This window comes from Sparus aurata, chromosome 16 (genome assembly GCF_900880675.1).
Source record: "Sparus aurata chromosome 16, fSpaAur1.1, whole genome shotgun sequence".
NCBI classification, from domain to species: domain Eukaryota; kingdom Metazoa; phylum Chordata; class Actinopteri; order Spariformes; family Sparidae; genus Sparus; species Sparus aurata.
The window spans coordinates 23720719-23742362 of record NC_044202.1 but is presented as its reverse complement, the minus strand read 5'-3'; the positions used below and the strand labels follow the sequence as shown (position 1 = coordinate 23742362).

Genomic DNA, 21644 nt, shown 5'->3' with positions numbered 1-21644 from the left:
TGAAGCTGGGATAAAATTAGTAAGCCATCATTTCTTTTGCGTAATTCTGATGACATTATTTCCAGATTCATTCGTCATAGTCGGGGTGGCTGAAGCTCAGTCGCCTAAGTGTTTGGAAGGTCGCTGGTTCAAATCCGGCCTCCTCCTGGCTGCGTGTCAGAGTGTCCTCGTGCATGATCCTGAACCCCGACTTGCTCCTGGTGTGCAGATGGACACCTTGCATGGTAGCATCCACACATCAGTCCATGAATGGGTGAATGTGGCAAGTGTTGCAAAGAACTTTGAGCGGTCAGTAGACTGGCAAAGCGCTACAGAAATGCAAGTCCATTAACCATTCCATGTAGTTTGACCCCAGACTTTTATTGTTGCAGTCTATATAGAAGTATGTCATGTCTCTGCCAGGGCAACACACTAGAGGGTTTGTCATTTTGTAAAACAGTGGCATCCTTGTGTTTTACCATGAAGGGACACTAACGAGCTGCGGGCCCCTGTTTTAACAGTCCATGCTTTTGACACTTGGCACCACCGCCATCATGTTGTGCATCCTGTATGAATCTTACTGTCTCTCTGAACTAAACATATTGTGAATGTGGTGGGAGCGGAATATAAACCTGAATAATGAAAGTAAGAGCTACGGTTTAAAGAATAGCCTGGGTAATGATAATAATGTAGGACCTGGCCCTTTCAGGTTCAGCTGACATTGTCCACGTAGTATTCATTGTGAATCACATTCCCGCACAGAGCAAACCTGGAGGTTTTGGAAACCCTGAAGATGTTAAAGAACGACGTGATGTGATGTGTGTGCTTAATGGAACAGTCCAGGCACACAGTGTTCCTGTCAGGCTCCAGATGATAGATGGCTGGGGTGTATTTTGAAATCCACAGCAGGAAGCCGCAGCCTTTCCTCGGATCAGACCTGAGGCTTGTCGCGCCCGCTGCGCTGTGCCGGATTAACGGACCCGGCGAAGGAGCACCGAGGATCAGCGGGACCGGACCGGGGGAGATTTCTCTGTGAGTGACCGGGGCGACAGCTCTGCCGGGACGGTGTGCACTGTCTTTCTACTCTGTTTGATTGTTTTGGTTTTTTTCTTATTCTCTTCCATTCTACTCCAGACTGCAGAGGAGTCGAGTGAACAGAGGGTGAGCGACGTAAACATAGAGTCAGAGAGAGGGAGAGAGAGAGAGAGAGAGAGAGAGAGAGAGAGAGAGAGAGAGAGAGAGAGCGGCTCTCCAAAAATCCCTCCTTGCGTCGGCCAGCGGTCTCCAGCCAGCCAGGAGAGCGACTGTGGAGTGTTTCCTCTCCTACAAACTCTGCTCGGCCCCGCGGGGATGTTTTACTGGAATAACTAGACTTTTTAAAACATCTTTTTACCTGGGATATTTTATTATTATCATTTTTGGGGATTTTCTTGCAGTGGAATTCTTCCTATTTCACCTGCACGAGGACGGCGAGCGGCTGAGAGGAGGAGGAGGAGGAAGAAGAAGGAGAGGACGCGGCACCGCCGGGGCGAAGAGGAGAGGAAGAGAAAGAGAAGAAGAGAAAGAGAAGTGAAGAGAAGAAGCAGCTGACGGGGGAGAAGGAGCTTTCATTTTAGGTTTCTCCCCGGATGGTATTGTTCCCTCAGCCCGCGGATGGAGGGATGAAACCGGGAGGAAAAGACGGGGAGAGAGCGCAAGAGAGCGGGGGGGAGAAGAGGAGGATGTAGTCGTCGGGCGCTGTGAGAATGCAAAACGGACGCACCCCTCTGCAAGACAGGACTGAACTATAAACCCATACGGAATTTACAGTCACCCAAAGGATATTACGCAAAATTAGCTCGATATATATCAATATATATATATACATTTATGGGGCATATTCTCTTGTCTGGAAGCTATCTGTGTGGAGTTACAACTGTCACCACCACTGTCGTTCTAATTATGGGATACGTGGAGAGAATAACGCCCTGACACTCGCTGAGCGCAGGAAGCACATCCACAGAGAGGTAAAGTTCCAACTCCATTTATTAGTATTTATTTATTTTTTTTTATTATTTTTTTTTATTATTTATTTATTATTTATTTTTTTTTATTTTTTTTGGACGTGCAAAATGTCGGCTCAGTTCTCTCCTCCTCTGTCCATCTCTGTCCCCGAGTCTGTCTCTCTGACTGCGTCTGCCGGAGCGGAGGGACGGCGGGGTGGCAACAAGAGAGGGCAAGAAGACAGGGGGCAGGTGTTTCTACATTTCTTTGTATCGATATTGTAGTCTGGGTGCTGGAATGGGGCGGCCGAGGGTGGATTTGGATAGCGGGGGGGAGAAGGTGCTACTGTGAAGGAACATCAGCCCTGAGAACACTGCAAGGTCAGAACTGATCCCAGTATACGTTAGAGGGACTGTGTGTGTGTGTGTGTGTGTGTGTGTGTGGTCCACATTTCGCTGCACCCAGTTGAGTGCTGTGAATACACGTCAGTGTGTGTGTAAGCGCGCGCACACAGAAGCGCGCCAGAGAGAGATAACTTGTGTGTTCTGTGTGTGTGTGTGTGTGTGTGTGTGTCTAGCAGCCATAAAGCCACTTTATCAGTCATGAAGGCTCCTGAATAATTTTCGCACCTCACCTAGGTGACTAGTTATTAAGGCACACGCGCACGAGACACTGCGCAGCGGCCCCGGTCTGTGCGCCACACAGCGCACCTGCACCTGGAGAGGGAGTGTGTGAGTGTGTGAGTGTGTTCTGTAACACTGAACCTATGAGGCTGTGAACCAGCGCCTCAGTCCAAATGTCTTCAACCAGCGCATGGTTTGCCTTTCTGTATTTGTGTGTGTGTGTGTGTGTGTGTGTGTCGAACCCCAGCCCTATATTTTGTGGGCACAAAGCTGCATGATGATGGAGCTGTGGCGTTCTCATCCACATGTGTTTGTGTATGTCATGTCATATATAACTGCTGATGTGTGTGTGTGTGTGTGTGTGTGCGTGTGTGTGTGTATGAGTGCATGCTGGATATAGATAGTACTTGATATATGACACCTGTGAAGGGAACAGGATCCAGCACAGGGCAGCAGCTCCCACACTGAGTGTGAGCGTGTGAGTTCGATGTTCCTGGTGGTTCTGCATGTGTGGATGTTGTAGTGGACCCGCTTTGGTGCTCATCCTGCAGTTATCATCCACTGTCAGGTTCAGATGGGTCGTGCGGTTTGACAGCGTGTTGTTCACATGCTTTTTTTAACTCCGCGTTGGTTCCCCCGAGCTGTTCTCGCAGCACCAGGACCTTTGGTTACTGTGAACACCGTGTCAGAGCATGAAGGATGACGGGTTTTGGAATGTAGGACCTGTGCAATCCAGGCAAGAATCGGTTCAAACAGAGCACTCTGCTTTGTTAAAGGAACAGGAGAAGGTGATCTGTCTTTGCCACATGTTCCCCCTGAACTGCTTGCGTCTGCAGTTTGTATGGTCAAACACCTCAAACTGCTTCTCACTTTACATATTCAGTGCTGAATGTTTTATACGGACTTCAGCCCCGCAGAATGCATCTGGAGCTCGAGGAATGGAAGCCTATCGATTCTTTGTTTCATGAGTTTGGATGTTGGGGGTTTTGGAATTCTGCTCGGTCCTCTCGCTGGGATGGCGGGCGATACGTAAAACGCAGCCAAGACGCTCGTCACAATGAATGACACGAGCTGATTTTTTTGTGGCACAGGCTATAATGTGGCCTGTCTGTGTTGAATACTGCTGACTCTGTGATCCGAGCTTATTGACCTCGCCGCGCCAGAAGCAAAGTCCGCCGAGTGAAAAGTGAACTCCCTTGAACGACTGCATTCAGACTGCAGCTGGTGCAACCCGGAAACACACCGTCCTGAGCACGTGTACTGACAGCTAACAGCGACTGCCTCAGACCACATCAGCGGACGTCAGAGTGGCTTCTCTTGACTCAGAACACGAGGTTGTTGAATGTAATCACAACGCATTGTTAATCAGTGGAACAAACGTTAATCAAAGACCTTCTACAGCGAGGGGTCTGCTCTGCGGAGTCAAAATGCGCCTCTGATTGAGGACTGTTACGTATCTTGACGCGTTTTTCTCCCTCCTCTCGTGGCTGCCGTCTTTCACTGGATGTTTTTCGCCGGAGTTCCATCGCTTCGCACCGGTACAGTAGCTCGCACTGATTGATCAAGGCAATAAATTTATGCACACGAGCCACTCATGCTGGTGCTAATGGCCCGTGGATATGGAGGCATTATGCAAATGCCTCCCCGGCTCCTAGGAAAAAAAAAAAAGAAAAAAAAAAAGAGAGAGTGGGTGACTGAGCGAGGGAGAGAAACTGGTGATTTTCAGTCCATTTTAGTTGTGTTTAGCCTCCTATTTGCGCGCGGAAAAGGAGTGGTGTGCCGTGCCGTTGAGTGCAGGATGGATGGCGGGGCATTTGTGTTGCAGATTGTGTTTGGAGTTTGCCAGGGGGAGTGTGAGACAGGGAAGATGTAGAGAGGTTGTATATGAAAGCTTCCGCTGACTCCTTGAGATTTCATTTGCTGTGGCGGCGTCGCCGCTGAATTAAAAAAAAAACAAAAAAAAGCATTGGAAGTGTGCCGAACTTAAAAGGGTTAACATGTGGAAGATCACGGCTGCTTCTGACAGGCGTGTACAGTGAAGGCTGAGGCGAGGGGGGGGGGAGGAACCTCCCTCTTCTCCTCTGCTTTCCCCTTTTTCTCTCATTATTTTCTGTCCCTCATACTGCTCCCCAAAAGAAAAGAGAAAAAAAAGAAAACAAGTGTGTTGCCTCTTATCAGACTGGAGTACAGAGGAGTAAATCGGCTGTAAGGGCTCTTCTTTATGCTTTACAGGGGCACGGGGGGGATTTTTATTATATCCGTCTTTCTTCTTGCCCTCTATTTATCTCTCTACAACTCTCACTCTCTCTCTCTCTCTGCTTCTTCCTCCCTCTGTTTAGCTATCAGATAGAGGGCTGCAGGATCCTGCGGAGTGGGTGGTGGAGCTCTAATTCAATTTATTCTACTGCTCAGAGACAGACAGAGAGCAGGAGAGAGAGAGCGAGAGAGAGAGAGAGCAGGACAGAGAGAGGGCAGGAGAGAGAGAGAGAGAGAGGGCAGGAGAGAGAGAGAGAGGGATGGAGACCGCAGATGTGAGGGAACATTTCCTATTAGCAGCGGCGAGGCGAGGCCGGCCTTAAAGGGAGCTGGCCTGACGCTGTGACATCTGGATTGATTCTGCGGGTGACTGAAATGATGTGTGTTTGTGTGTGTGTGTGTGTGTGTGTGTGTGTGAGTGTGCACGTGGCCGTTATCGACTCGAACAATATGTCTTTAAAATGCCATCAGTGAGTCTGAGGGGAGAAAACAAAAGCAAACCTTCTTTCCTCGCTCCATCGCTCACCCCACCCTCTGCCGGGACAGGAGTGACTGACAGCTCACGCTGAACCTCTCAGATGACCCCAACTGGAGAAATGTTCAGGGCTCATTACTCACACTGAAGACCAGAGCAGAGCATCAGCGCTGAACACAATCTGCTATCATATATATGACAAAATCAAATATCACAATATTTCTAATCAAATACCTCAATGTAGGTATTGCAACAACATCTTAGATGACTATTGGTACTTTCACAAATAAAAAAGTAGATTTTTGGATTATATATCGTCAGCAATGTGGATGTCATGACTGAGTGAGTGCAGACAAATGTTAGAACTGTCTGGTTTTATTGGATGTGTTGTGGCTGCTTACAACATCGACCGTATTCGGGTGTTACAACAGTTTATGTATTTGTGAGTCACCTGAGACACAAATCAACAAGGATGTACGTTAACGGGATTTCTGCTAAATTGTTGTGATGTACTTTTATTTGCTGCATTACCCAAAAACAGACATTCCCTTCTGCTTATTTTACCCATCAGTGCATTATTAGTTGAACTTCTGGACAATGTAGTAAATCAAGATAAGTCTGGGCTCTGTGACATACAGTCACTTAACAAACGTGGGCCATTTATCCACATCGCTCACCTCTTACCATCAAGCATTAAATGATTTGACTTTTACACCGTCTGTATGACAGTGTCAGCTTCACTGGTTCCTTGAGTGGTTCAGGCACCTGTTTGTGTGTGTGTGTGTGTGTGTGTGTGTGTGTGTGTGTTTGCACTAAGTGCTTTAACATGGAGACATTCCTTGCTCTGATTCACATGATCCACAGGTTGAACTTACCTTACAGCTCAGCCCCTCACCTAAGTGTTGTGCAGCTGAGTCCAACATCTTTTTATTTCGTATCTGAACCTGCTGTCACATTTTTAGAAAGACCTGGGAAGGCCTGGCATGGGATGTCAAGACTTGCACAAAGTCGTGCTATTCCTTTTGATGAATGAGCTACCAGGTAGACAGCATTATCACCATCACCTCAGTGCTGTTTGATTATAACATATCCTGAATCAAATGCTTCTTATTCTCTTCAGCCTTGGAACGGGTGTGCTTTTATTCATCTAGCCAGGCTTCGGCAGCTCCCGCTGACCTGGCATCGGCCGGCAAACGTTCTCCTGTTGTCCAATATGCAGCAGCCAGGCTACAGTATGTTTTAGCTTCTGTGCAGTTTTTCCATTTGAATCTGGAACTGTCAATAACAGTTGATGTGTAATGTCTCGGCCAACATTTCCAACCCTCAGCCCTCTACATACCAAAATATGCCGCTACATCAGCTCGTGGCTATGTTATATAAGTTAGCCCATAAGATTATAATAATAAATGAGAACACTTGTGTGTCTTTTTTGACCCTTTTGACTCCAGAGCTCAAATGTTCTGATATATTGCATTTTTCATCTACCAAAATACATGTACGGGTACCTCAAAGGCATGTACACAATGGTAATAACATGATGATGTAGCCGACTGTTGGATAGTGCTTCGTTTACATGCAGAAGCTAATGCTGCCGTACCGTGCTGGCACCGGCTGATAAATAACAGTAACTCTAAAGAAATGGTCGAATCTTTGCCAAGGCAGGATTAGTCTGTGGCTGGCTGGTAGCTCTAGTTAAGTTCCCGCTTAAAATCCATTACAAAGCCCTTAATTACATTACGGTAGATTTGTATGTTGCTGTTGTTGTTATTGTTGTTGTAAATGTTTATGTGCTGTTATTTTCCTGGAGATGCGGCCCATCTGTTGTATAACGGCCGTGGCAGCAAGTCATGGTACTTTCAACGAGGTCACCCAGGAGATTCACTCAATCTTTGCTGTTACATGTTTTTCACTTCCTTCCCTCCTTCTTTCCTTCCTTCCTTCCTTCCTTCCTCTCCTTCCTTCCTTCCTCCTGTAAGTGAAATGATTGTGTCAACCCTCCCCCCCTCCCCCCCACCCCCTTTATCCGCACACCTGCTGCTTCAAAATCATCCGTGACGTGTCTGACACTAGATCCCATTTTAGGAGGCCAGTGGGGAGGACGGCTGTCTGTCTGAATGTATGTGTGTGTGTGTGTGTGTGTGTGTGTGTGTGTGTGTGTGCATGTGTGTGTGTGTGTGTGTGTGTGTGTGTGTGTGTGTGTGTGTGTGCATGTGTGTGTGTGTGTGTGTGTGTGTGTGTGTGTGTGTGTGTGTGTGCATGTGTGTGTGTGTCTGGGGTGTGTACGATGGTGTTAGCATGAGGAGTGGGTGACATGACAGATGTGAGACTCGTCGGGTGATAATGAGCTGTGTTCAGGACAGATAACAGTGGGTGAGCGTCTCACAACACAGACAGGCGCCTGGATCTCGTCCCACAGCCCCTCCGCCTCCGTCGGTCTGTGCGTTATGGTAATCGACGGGCGCGAATAAAGCATATTCAGAGCTAATAAACTATACAGCTGAGTCGGTCTCATGGATAGGGTTCATGAGACAGATATTACCGTTTCATTTTCATCACACATCTGCTGGTATCATCAGTTTCAGTGACCCTTAAAGGAGTGATACCAGAAGGCTTCTTTTTGTCGAGCAGATGACTTTTAGAATGTAAAAAAACATGAATAAATAAAAATGAGACGTGACATTTGATATAAACTCGAAACATATACCTGTTTGATAACACTTTTATGGTAGAATTCACTGTACATAAGCAAATGTACACGATACAATAACCTCAGCTCTCTTCTCGGACCTGCCCCGAGACTGGTTAACTGCAGCAGCGCTGCTCATACACAGCAGATAACACACACGAATAAAGGAAAAAGCTTCATTATCATGCAGCATTTTAAGGCGGCGCTTTCCGACCTTCTGGCTTGTGACCGCGTCAAACAAAGTTCAAGTTACAGCACGCCGTATCTAGTTGTGACTCCTCTTCACAAGTTGCATAATTCCACAGATTCTAACGCGGGTCATCGAGGGGTGATTTCTCCTTCTTAGACAGTTTTATCGATTGCTTTTTATTTAAGAGATCTTAAGAGATGAAAATGGCCCGTCGTTCACAAGAAAAGTGTGTGAAAAACTACACAGAGTATTCATTTGTGTATTTTGGTCAATTTTATATATTTACTTCTTTAATTTTATGCCAGTGTTCCCAACTGAAGTCATATACAATGTGAATGTATGTACACTGTGAAGGTTTTGCTCAGTATTTTATCTTCTAGTAATTGTTCTTTAATGTGCGTCTTCATTAAATATGGATATTCTGGATTGTATAGCTCTTCATATATAGTCTCCTTCTATACGTTTCCAGTCTCGGGCCTTCAGTTTATTAATATCCGTTACCTTTCAGCTTGTGATGATGGTCGTCTTCACTTCTGATTGTTGTGTTCACACATCGTCCAGTACTCCGGGGTTCGTCCTCACCATATCGCGCAGTTATGTATTCTCTTCTCTGATTGGTGATTGAACCTCCCCTGCTCATATATAAATAGCCAGTTTCTGCTTTTGTGACTGTGCTCATGATGACGTTTGGAGAGAGGCAGCGGCTACCTCTGCACCCGGTAGGCTGAAGGATCCCGAGTGACGTGGAAGGTTGTTGCATCATTTACCTCCAGTCGTTCTGCTGAAGGTCACAGAGCAGCAGTCAGGGTCAGGCGATGTCTACATGGCGTGTTTACCGGTAACCTCCGCTTTTGCATTGTTCTCATCTCCACTGTAGCACAGAACACCGGTCACACACGTTCTGTTAAGCGCCGCTCAGTCGTCGTAGAACATTGAGGTTATTTTTTAGATATTTGACGCGAGTGTTGGCGCCTGCGCAGGACCTGGATCCAGTGTCATCACAGTGCTAATTTATAACCATCCAAACACAGCTGTCACCTGGGTATTCCACCACCAGACATGACACTCAATCTATGAAACCGGCCCGCGCTCCCCAGAACCCTGCTTTAGATAACACAATCCAACAGTTACGGTGGCTCTTTTGAAAACAAAATCCCCGGGGTGAGATGTGTGGAGCATCCGTGCTTGGGGAAGAGCGTTTTACACACCGGCAGGGATGCTTTGTAATGTTGCCATTTGAAATTACGGCGAGATTCCCTTTGTAGTCAACCACAGCGGGATCAGACATGGGGCACAAACATTTCAGAAGCGCCCTCGTACACACACAGCAACGTTAACACCGACTTCATTACAACGCGATGCGAAGTTTGCCGTAAAACGCGTTACCTTCACTTCACGGCCTTCCTGTCAGCGTTCACCGTTTGCATCCTCACCTTCCCCTGCCTGTGGAACAGCTGACAGACTTGCTGATTTTGTGCAACTCTAGACACCTGTGTGTCCTCAGCGGATGGTGTGTGTGGTCTGTGTTTTCTGCGGAGTTGCATGTCGTGCCGCGCGGGCACGTCGTGTCCGCAGCGTACGCTTTGGTGTCAGTTTATCGCCCATCGAATGTTGTCAGTGATTTTATCTTGCAAGTTGTGTTGTCGTGTCATTTTCTCAGCTCCCTCGCAGTTTTGCCTTTTGATTACAGGCATTTCTGTAGCACGCAGACAGGCGGTGCTTAAGATAATTTGTCGAATAAACTCTTACCTTAAAATCAGCCAGCGGGAGACCAAACAAATACTTGGCATAAATAGAAGCACCGCAAGCCACTGCCAAAGACAATGCTGGAGGGCTCTTACACACAGTGTGAACGACTAAAATGGATGAAAATGGTTAACTACTCTTCAGTTCCAGACTTTTCGGTCTCATTTCTTTCCAGCATGATAGACTCATAAAAGGCAGCGTTGAAAGCACCAGGTACATAATAAGATTGCTGTTTAGAGAGACAATATCACATACAGTATACAACACTGTATCTGCGGGCCAAATTTAGGTGCGATTTTGTGTGTGTGCAGTCCGTGTGTGGTCTGTATCTCTTTAGAAAATACTCCTCCAGGCCGGCTCCATAAATAACAGTGTATTCTCAACTTGTCAGGTTAAATAAGGAATAAACACACTGACGATCACCCCTGCCTTCTCAAGACTCGCGGCTGTGGTTGTAATAGCCGGAGCATTAAGATAATGAATAAAGTCTTATGTGCCTGGGTGGATCTGTGAAGTTATCAGTCAGATTCTTTTTTTTTTTTTCTTCTCACTCTTCGCTTCACACCATACATTTAGATTTTTCATGCCGCCGTTAGTCTAGATTTAGGACTCCATTCACAGTGGAGCGCCAGACACAGGAGTTATTGCAGGAGACTGGAGATATTAGCCAGTAAACGAGGAAACGTAAATGCTCCCATTGGGGAAAATGGGTCACCGCAGTGGCAGAGAAAAGCCTATAGATTAGAGAAGCACAGATACAGCGCCGATAACACCCACAGTTATCAGAGAACGTCCTGAAAATGTTACCGAATGAGGTAAAACATTGATTTCCTCGAATAATCACTGAAAGACACGCTTTTATCTCTGCTCCATCGCGTTAGATCTAGAATGAAAAAAAACTCAGACTTGAGTGCGTGAGGGACTGTGTATTATAAAAAAAGCTACTATTTCTGGACTGTTTATCAGACGTGGATCTAAACACCCCGAAATTAAAGCTGCAAGTCAGCACTTCACTGCGTTTTTCCACGAGGATATGCTGCAGTGCACAGCCAAAGCAAACGCTTGTTTTGATACTCTGTGACTGCACCTCATCACTCAGCAGTTTTCCTCCGTGTGTGCGTTCATTAGGTGTTCATGTCGCTGCAGAAAATGCCAACAGATTTCAGTAAAGAAACAAGCTTGTTGGCCACCATGAAAAGTTACACGCATGCACTGAGTAGACATTTCAGGACCACGGACAGCAGCAGCAGCACACTCGTCTCGAGTAAAGCGGACAGTTCAGGACCACGGAGAGCTACAGTACGCAATGTGGAGCTAGAAGGAGACAGTTCAGGACCAGGGACAGCTACAGAGCTCATGGTGCATTTGAAGCAGACGTGCTATGAACCCGGCTGGTGGACAGTGGTTGAGCGCTGCTACCTGCCCCCAACACCGAGTGCTGTGTAGTCTTGCTGTATTGATATCTGAGGTGGCACCGCGTCACACAGGATTGACGAAGGTTCTAGGACCACTTAAACTACACCTTTTCAACTGGAGGCCCGAGGGTCCCATCCAGTACTTTAACAACCTAGTTTTCAATTGCGAAAACTACAACAGAGCAAGATAAATACAAATACATTAATTAAGCATGCATTGTGTGAAAACATGTCACTTTCGAGCTCTACAGGTCAGACATGGGGGATGTAATCGTCCGGCCCCTTGACACATTTCTCTTTTCAAATCGGGCCCTTCAAACAAAGTAAGCTGAAAAGGCCTCTCTTAGATAAGATAAACGGCTCTATGGCAGTTGTCACTGTGTGTTTTATGGAATTCTGTGTAAACGTCCACATAAAGCATGTGTCCTTGTTTTATGCACCTGTGTATTCCCAGTTATGGATCCATCAATACCACCATGGACAGCACTGTCTTACTTAGGTGGTTGTAGAGGCGATCCTTGAGTCACTTTATGGATTTACTGCCATCTTGCTCAGTTAGGAAACTAACAGCTCGGACAACAGGTTGAAATATGACAGGAAGTATTACATATCGTTGACAGGCATTATCAACAACAACAACAGCAACATGATCGTTGGTCATGATGGTGGTCATTTCTTAAAAACTCTGCCTGCCTGTAAAGGGGAGGCCTTCTGTCACTGTAATCGCTTCAGTGGTGTGGTGTTCTAATCGGCGGGACGAGCAGGTCAGCAGTGATGAACGCTGTTGTTTTTTGGTGCGGCAGACGGACTGAAAACTGACTAGATTAAATGGTGCATTTAATTAAGAGGCTTGGGATCAGGAAGTCAGAGATCAGTCTCGGTCCATGCCAACGGTAGCTACATTTAGCCTAGCTTGTTAGCGCATGCCATCTGTTCGCACAGCTCATGGCTTAATGCTACACAGCAGGCTTGCTAGCTACGGGTGCATTTTTCTGGTTCGGCGCTGTATAGGCTGCTATCGACCACAGCTCATCCCCTCAGAAAGTCTTTGTACCCAGTGATCCCGAAGAGGGTGTTACATTGGCGGCGCGTGGGGTTCGTTTTGTTCGCGTTTGGGGATTCAGTTAAAACCGCAATGCAGAATGTGAATCTCTGTTGTGTGGAAATGTTTTTTTTTTTTTTTCCTTCAGTTTCATATACATTGCTAGCCGACATATCTGGAGCTAAAGATGATTCTTATTAGCTGCATAAATAGTCAGCGCGTGCCGAGGCTTCATTTTCTCTTTTGTAGGGTTTTGTTATTTTCTATTTCTGTCTGGTCCGTGCCGCTCCTGTTCAACAGGGCCACCATTTCATAACTTATTTTAAAGTGAGACACATCATCGGTGGCAGCGTGGTATGGTGTGTCTGCTTTCACATCACATCTACAGTAGGCTGTTCGCTCTGACTAGTCAAGGTTTAGCCATCTGCTTTATAAGCAGGGATGACTTCCAAATCACTACTTCCCACTTTGCTAGCCTTTACACCACATACTATAAAAAAAAAGCAGCCAGCTAATCCTAGCTCTTGGCAGTATTTTCTTTTTTTTTTTATATATTCTTTCTTCTTGGCACTGACTTGTGCTCTGCAAGCTGCTACTCACCAACAAACACTCCACTCTCAGATGGCTTGATATGTTTGGCTGAGGGATATTGACATGGTTAGAGGCAGTTGCCAGTAAATTCACGACATGTAAAGGATACTGAGCAACTTTTCTTTTTGTGAGGGACAACCCACCGCTGGGGACAGAGCAGCAAGGCTTGATTTGCAGACTGAATGGAAGTGATATTGTGCTGTTTGTTTGAGGATGAATTAGATCAGAAATAACTGCTGAAACACGCCTACAGAAAGGAGAATTTAATATCAAAGTTAAAGACTGTGGGTAGGATCAGACCTGAAATACTTTCATGCAGGCGATGAGTTCCAAATACCAGCACTTGAAACAGCTTGACTGTACTGATCTTGGTGGCAAAGGTTTCCTTGGAAGTCCTTTTCTCTGTGGTGCTTTTACTGTTAAGCTCAATGAGATGAGTCCTGACTCAGCAGCCCCCGGTTCCATCCTAAGACTTATGAAGACATCTCGATGGCCTTTTTGTTGTAATATCTTCAAAGCACAGATGTTTTTGAAAAGGGAATTTGACCCTCGAGAAATATGAATAGTCCTGTTATACAGGCATGCTCTGCATCACATACTGCAGCACAGTAGCTCTACTCGGGGGCTCCCTGACCTCTTTCGGCCCCTAGCCTTGTTCAGTAATCCATCCACATTTAATCCCACGGCAGTGTCCGTGAGAGCAGACAACAGCAGTCAAACAAAACCTTCTTCATTCTACATACTATTCACTCATTTACCCTTTGACCTCTTTACAGACGAGACCACGGTGATCCCTTTACAGTAAGCTGTGGATCATTGTTTGAATTAGGCTCCTTGTGTAGACAAACAAATAGGCTGTTGGCCTTTGAGACTGTCTGTAAAGTATTTAAAAAAGAAGAATTGCATGTCCCCGTGGTGCTTTTTGTTTTACAATTAGAATATTTGCATTCACAGTTTCCCACCAGAATGCATTGTGTGTACCTTTAGGGCCCATTTAGCTTTCTGGTAAAACATTTGAAAGGCAGACTTTTGGAGGAAGAACGTGTATGTTCGCCCGCACGCAGTTTTCACATGATCTGCTTTTGTTGACACAACGCTATATTTCTTCACACAGTACCGCCGATCAGCGATACGGCACGAAACCATTGGCAGCTCAGTGAACCACGTCAGCTAAGTGCATCTGCCTGTGCATGGATGAACTGCACAGTGCACCTTTAACCACCGGCATTTTATCGGTGGCGACACAGGCGCTCAACTTTCTCTTTGATGAGCGGAATGTGTTTCTTTTTAACGTGTATTTTAAGTAACGAGCAGTCAGCCAAACAAAGCTAAGCTGGGTTGGAGGCCTGAAATAAGAAAGACCATTTGGTTTTATGAGCTGAAAAAAAAAAAGTCCTTTATCAGTAGAGTAGTGGCAACAAAGCGGAGAAGGACAAATTAGAAGTGGAGTCGTAATTAGTCCCGAATGTGCTCGGGCGAACCGAGGTACCAACCGACAGTGTTACTGTGACAGATTATTCATTTGTTGATCGTACTTTTCGAAATGTGCATATGGAGCTCGTTTGAGTGCAGATCAAATGAAATACAAAGCACCATATTCTCTCTGTTCAATCCTCTTCTGTAACTCAGTGGGATAAGCTAAAGGGACAGAGTGTGTGTGTGTTTGCGTGTGTGTATTTATACTCTTCGGGGCTGCGTCCCTGATAATGAGCTGTCAGCTGTTAAATGTTAGTTGTGCTTGCTTTTGTCCATATGCTCCACAATATAGATTAGCCCTCCCTTTAGGAAAGCAGAACAAGGCAGGCGCGGTAAAAGTATTTTTCGCATCTTTCCCCACGTTAGAACAACGGGGTTCAGGTTTTAAAATTGGCGGAGTCACCCTTTAAGGCCTGATATCATCACTCGCGGTGTGCTTATCCAACAGTGTCAGTAGTGTACTTAATGTGGCTGTGGAGAAAGCGATGAATACGTCGTAATTAATGGATACAAAGCAAAGAGTAGAAGAGTGTGGATTCATAAAGCACAAACACTCTTCAACACGCTGCAACACGAGCCTCTGTGTGAGCGCTCTGCAGAAACACAGCGCAGAATGCAAACTAAACATCTACCTATGTAGGCAAGTATCTGCACACACACACACACACACACACAGACACACACACAGGCACACGAATCTGCGAACACACGCACAAATTCAGTAAGTGGGCTGGTGAAAGGATGTAGAACATTACCACAGCTGCCCTCTGGGAACTAAAATGAAAGCATGACTCACCCATTTACCAGTACCACACAATGAGTCAGCACATTTACAAGAGACGGACCATGTGTGGTGACACATCCAATTTACGATACCTGTACACACAGATGAGGACTTACGCGCGCATCTTTTCAGGATGTGGTTGCTGATGCATGACTTTATTGCAGGGCTTTTATTTTGATAGGTCATGCTGCAGCGGACGAGGGGTCTGCACTGTGGTGCTTGTCTGGCTCTCAGACTTTTACATTTCCACACTGGAAGAGCTACTCTACACTAGATGAGTTTTTTTTAAGTGGAGCTAAAGCCAACAGTTATTTTAAGTACGGATGAATCTACAGATTATCGCCATAATTGCTCATTTGGTCAATAACATGTTGTAACAATTTGGATCAATCAAATTATACAGCTTTTTATTGGAATGAGCAGCAGAGGTGGGAATACTCTTACATGACCTGCAGACTGGTAATAGTTATTGTGTGAACAGAATACACCGACACGGTAAAAAAAAAACAACAACGCGTAAACCAATGTGAAGAAAGTGGATTCGGGAGGATGTCAAGCATGACCGGAGCAACGTGGAGAGGGCAGAAACACGCGGGATACAGAAGTCCAGCGTGCCAGTCACACAGGTACTGTAGGAGAGAGGAGACATGCAGAGCGAGGGAGAGAGACGAGGGCAGCGCGCACACGAGGGAGAGGCAGAGCGAGAGGAGGAAAAGGCTGAATCTCGAGGGAGACGATGATCCAGATTGAAAAAAAACATCTGGAGCGAGGCAGCGGCGGCCAGGAGAGAGACAGGTCCCGTTCACAGACGCTCAAGTGGAGAGAGGACGAGGACGTAGGAAAAGATCAAGACAGAGAAAAATCGTCACACACCAGAGGGTTAGAAAGATGCTGTGCTTTTCAAAACTATTCACGGTATTCCTTTAAGCAGAGGGAACCTGGACTATAAGACACTGGATAATGGCAGCAGGGCCTGAAGGGCAAGTTCAAGGTCACATCTCTCCATTCCAGCAAGTTCAGTCCAGAAGACGCTGTGCCATCACAAATATAACCACCGAGATTAAGTGAGAGACTAACAGTGCATTTTTCTTGCACTCTGCGTCGAGTCGACACACCAGCGATTTTTAAAAGAAGCGCTTGCCAGTAATAAATGTGCGGGTCAAACAGAGCTCTCTGCTGATGCCGGTTTCCTCGGTGTGGGTTTTTACTGAGCCCAGGTATATTGCAACCTACAGTGAGTCACAGCCTGTGACCCAGTTGAGCTTTGTCGCTCAGCATGACCTCATTCTGACTGCACGGTAAAACAAATCTGATGCTACTGCAGCTGTTTCATCAGGCACGGCGCGGCGAGGCGAAGTGCACAACTTACTTTGAGCATCTAAGACGATTTCTGCTCAATTTGAAGTGGATTTCACTGGATTTTTTCAACTGCGCTGCGAAGGCAACGATACGACTTTCGAGCCTCTTCAGCAATGCGGCCACGAGGTAGCATAATTGGCTTTTTGACTGCGCTCAATCCAGATTTAACAGGCATGGAGTCACAATGATAATTCCTGCAACCTCCAGTCACACCACACAGAACTGCATTGTCTGTCTGTGTGTGTGATCTCAGGTGATGTTCAGCTTACAAACAACAGGCTAGTTGGCCTTAATCCTGCATTAGAGCACATGTACAGCTGTGTGTGTGTGTGTGTGTGCATGTGCTCGTCTTAGATGTGTCATGTGTAGGGTGTAAACAGGCATGCACACACACACACACACACACACACACACACACGCACTGTAGGTGGTGCGATAAGCTTGTTAGCGAGGCTTTGGCTCAAAGGAAATATCTGATTGTGCTTACAGTATCCAGGCAGGGTCTGTTCCTGTGCCTGTGTGTGTGGGTGACTGAGGGGATGGCAGGAGAAAAAAAGTGTGTTTGATCATAAATATCACATACAGTAGGAAGGAAAATTCTCAAATCTGTTGAATGCATTCAAGATTCTATAACAGGGCTACAGGGCGCATTTACCTTCATTTTAGTGTGCTAATGTTCGATATTAAGTTGTGAGCATGGCCATCTTCATACCTGCCAAACATCAACGAGCTAGTATTGCTATGGAGGGCATGTTAGAATGCTGATGTTAGCATTTAGCTCCAAGCAGTGCTGTGTTGAATCATTTTCATGAAGCTGCTAGCATGGCTGCAACTCCTCACCTCATCACTGAAGACGAAACTCTCACCAAAATGCAACCTAGGCTTTTTTTTTGAATGTATATGATTCAAACTTTAATGTGAAAGCAGAATTACGACGAAAGAGGCATTTTAAAGATTTACCGTATTTTCGTTTTCGGGTCAAACTCATTTTCAATGGGAGTGCTAAGGGCACTTTTACGCTAGCATCAAAATCGCTATTTTGAAAACACTAAGAAGGCTCAACACAACATGAAACTTTGCTCATAGTATCACCAGGGTCTCTTCACATGACCACGAGCATTGAGAACATTGTTTGTGTACACAGAGTTTACTAAAAAGAAAGATTTTGGACAACTCACGTTAGGAGATGTTTCCTCCACTCGCTGCCGTCCTGCCAGTGAGAAGTGTCGATTTCCGAATATGACGTAACATGGAGGAGAGTTAAGGTGGACTGCTCCTAAAGCTTAGTTCCATATAAATGCACAGTTAATCTGTTGTTTTGTCGTTTGTGAAAAACAATAGTGAAGTTTAAAAAGTAGCCTCATACAAGAAACAATACTAAAATCAAAAGCCGGAAAAGTCACGTGAGATATCATGTCACGTTGTTGCCGTAGGACAGTAGCGTTCCACCTTAACTCTCCTCCAGGTTACACTGCATTTGGAAATCGATACTTCTCACTGGCAGGACAGCAGCGAGCGGAACAAGCTACTGCTAGGGTGAGTTGTTCAAAATCTTTCTTTTCAGTAAAACAATGTTCTCAATGCTCGTGTTCATGTGTAGAGACCCTGGTGATACGACGAGCAAAGTTTCATGTTGTGTCGAGACTTCTTACTGTTTTAAAAATAGCGATTTTGATGCTAGCGTAAAAGTGCCCGTAGCACTCCCACTGAAAATGAGTTTGACCCGAAAACTAAACTACGGTAAATCTTAAAAGTGCCTCTTTTGTCGTAATTATGCTTTTACATGAAGGTTTGACTCATATACATTCACAAAAAAAAGCCTTTGTTGCTTTTTGGCGAGAGTTTCACTTTAAAGTTGCCTTACTTATTTGTTCCATACTCGTCACCAAACAGGTACACAGGCATAAAAAGAAAAGTTGTGTGTGTTTATGATGTGAGAGCATCCTGCAACTGATCTTTGTTCACTATTACAGTTATGAAGTGTCTCGTTCCAAGTCACTCTCTTTAAACACTGACCTGGTTCCAGTCCCAAGACAGCATTTCAGAGTATTCTGTAGGCAGCACTGTCATTAATCTACCTTGTTTATATGGCGGTAATCTTCTTTAATCTGATCATTTTTATCAGCCTACCATGTACTTCAGGAAGATTTTGGCATCACAACACTGCCAGCAGTCCTCGAGGACCAGCTTTAATCTTGCAATAAGCCACCGTTGAGTACCGATACCAGACTTGGTTAAACATGCATGGATTACGCTCGGAACCATTTATTTACCCTTATTTCTCTCCTTTCCTGGCGTGCATCGACATGTGAGTGTTTGTCGAGTAAACTTGTCTGTTTAGTGGCGCATTCGTTATCATAGCCTCACTTAAATAAAAGTTTTGCTGTTCAAATTCTCAGTCCATTTCTAATGTCCGCTCTCCGGTGTCTGTGATACATTAGACATGTTGCCTTCTGCCGTTTGAAAGAAATACATCACACTGTGTGCCTCTGCCTGTTTCTTTGCGAGTGTGTTTGTGCGTGCATGTGTGTGTGATCATTATGTCGTGATCTGAAGCCATCTGGGTTGGCTGGCTCATTTGCATATGTGGTGTTAACCGTTATAAATATTCATGACCAGGGTCTAAACTGGTATGAATATTCATTTTGCCTCCAGGCCGTAGACGGGTGGAGTGGCTGTGATTCCAATCAGCAGAACAGAAATTAACTCAACCTTTTTTTGTGGTGGACGAGAACACTTGATGATTGCCGTGGGCCTCTTTTGGTATGCTTGGCGAGCTCCATATGTATATGGATTATTTCATTTGCTTTAGTCATATGGTGGCCGTATATGATGTACACCGTGGTTGGGGAAGCATTGCCCGCAAGACAGAGCGGCAGATGGAAGCGAACACAAACTCAACTTGTCTTGGGACAAAAACAGTTTGAGACGATGCAATTACTCTTCAAAATGGGCAAGAAGCTGCAGTGCAAAGAATACAACAAAGTCCAATTAAAAAGCTGCGGCGGCAGTATTGGGAGGCATCGTGATGGTGTCAGCCGACGTGTGACGCCGTCCAACCAACTCAGCTGAATGTCGCTTGCTTGTCATTTGCTAAATCCACTCTAAGTGTGTCCGTTGATGCTGCCACTGTTGCTGCTAACTACTGTATGAGTAATCCAAATAAAATTCCATGATCTAGTTGGTTAAGAGCTACATTTAACATTAGCATGGAGACATTCAGAGTTGCTGTTATGTTTCATTCCTCTTGTTGTGGCTTGTGATTTGGACCTTGACCAGCTCTGCTTATCACGAGACTATCAAAGGGACATTTGGGTCCACAGTATATTGAATTGTGTTTGATTTTCATCCAGTGTGGCTGACGTGGTTCGGTCTTTGATGTGGTGACTCTGTTCTCTCACAACTTTATATCTGGTGCCTTTGCTGAAGGCTAAAACAATGAACCTGATGATTTTCATGATACATCTGTGCAAAAAATAGCAACAAGCAATGTTGGATTGCTGATATAATATCACACATTCACACCATTGTTAATTAGAAATCTGTGTCTGTGGCTTTTGCAGTCACCCCTCAGAATCTGCCTTTGAAGTCTGAAGCTTGGCCCTCCATTAAAGTATCTCCTGCTGGCCCCGGGAGGCCCCGAACTCCCATGGCAGCAGGTCTTTAGCATTGCAGAATGATGCAAAGACCCACCGCTCTTCTGCGAATTATATTAAAGTTAAATAGATCTTAACATAAAAGACACATTTCATCAAAGGGGAAGGAAGCCTCGATGGAGCCGAGGTTGGACACGCCAAGAACGACTACCATGTCTGACTCGGATATGCTGGCACGCCTGTCAATCAAGCAAATACACTGCTTTACATTAAAATGATAATCTTTAAGATCTGCATATCAAAGTCAGGCTGTACAGTATGGTTAAACAAATGCTATTGCAATTATTTTGGAGTGGGTATCAAATAAACATGTTTTCTTAAATCTGACAAACGACAGATCGAGGCCACGGTAGCACTTTATTATTGTGCTGTTTTGTCACACATTTGACGCTTCTCAAATAATGGCAGCTTAGCGATTTCAGTTATTAAGCCATTCATTGTGCAGCCCTCTATCAAACTGACTGTTTGTTTTGATTTATGGTTTGCTGTTAGTCTGCTGTAAACATACTGATTAGCTACTTTTCTGTGTTGTAGTATTAGTATATGCTGTATTGTGAGTGGCAGAGTCCGCCATCGAGAGGCAAAGCCCCGCCCCTTCTGCTGTACCCCATGGGACTTCAGTGTGGAGAGCCAACCATTTTTTTTTATCCTGCTCAAATTGTGCCATGAATAACACATGCAATGTTTTGGATTTAAGGGAGAATTTTGTGGCAGAGATAGTAAAATACCATGTAGGTCTGTGTAGGTAAGGTGAACTACATCGTCTCACTCAATAAATGTAGCCAACAGCAACATGGCCGTCACCTCCAACATCACAACCAGTCTGGCCATATTGACAGCTGCAGTTGTGTGATAAGAGAGTGAGTTCTATAAACTAGCTCACATACGGGACCGGCTTCACAGGTTTTCAGTTATGGTTTGGTGAGCGTTAAAACGAGATGATGTCACAGCCCGAAAGTGGGCTGGGTAGTCTTAATCATACGTTTTTTTTCAAAGTCTTATATTTTATTAGTTCATCAACTGCAACTTTCTCAAGTTGAAAAAAATCATCATGAGATGTGTGATTCAAGGCACAATGTTCATCATTCACTGCTGTACATTCATCATTTCCCAGTGACCCTATGGTGGTCCATTGGAAGAGCTGCCGTTGGTTCAAATGGTGTGCAGGGGGAACAACAAGGTCATGTTCTAGACAAAAAAAAGTCACGAACTTGTGAAACATATCGTGTCAGTTCAAGGTCAGCTCCAGGGATTGCACAGAAAACACAATATGGTCTTCTTACTCATCGTTTTCACAGTCAGTCATCTTGAGCTGAACTCTGCCTGAGACTTGTATCATTGCGATGTTCTCATCAGCCTTACACTTGGTGCAACAAATGCTGA

The 21644-nt window shown here is 45.3% G+C and overlaps 1 protein-coding gene across 2 annotated transcripts in view; it reads left to right on the top strand.

The window, feature by feature from the left end:
* The first annotated feature begins 894 nt into the window (after window positions 1-894).
* Window positions 895-21644, top strand: part of LOC115566356 (leucine-rich repeat and fibronectin type-III domain-containing protein 5) — a 118493-nt gene continuing 97743 nt past the window's right edge. Inside the window, exons 1-2 of one of the 2 annotated variants that reach the window (XM_030392199.1) lie at window positions 904-1011; window positions 1114-1985. The gene's annotated coding sequence lies outside the window, so the exon portion shown is untranslated. Of the gene's footprint in view, window positions 1986-21644 lie in introns of both variants that reach the window. The other variant, XM_030392198.1, reaches the window with a different exon arrangement.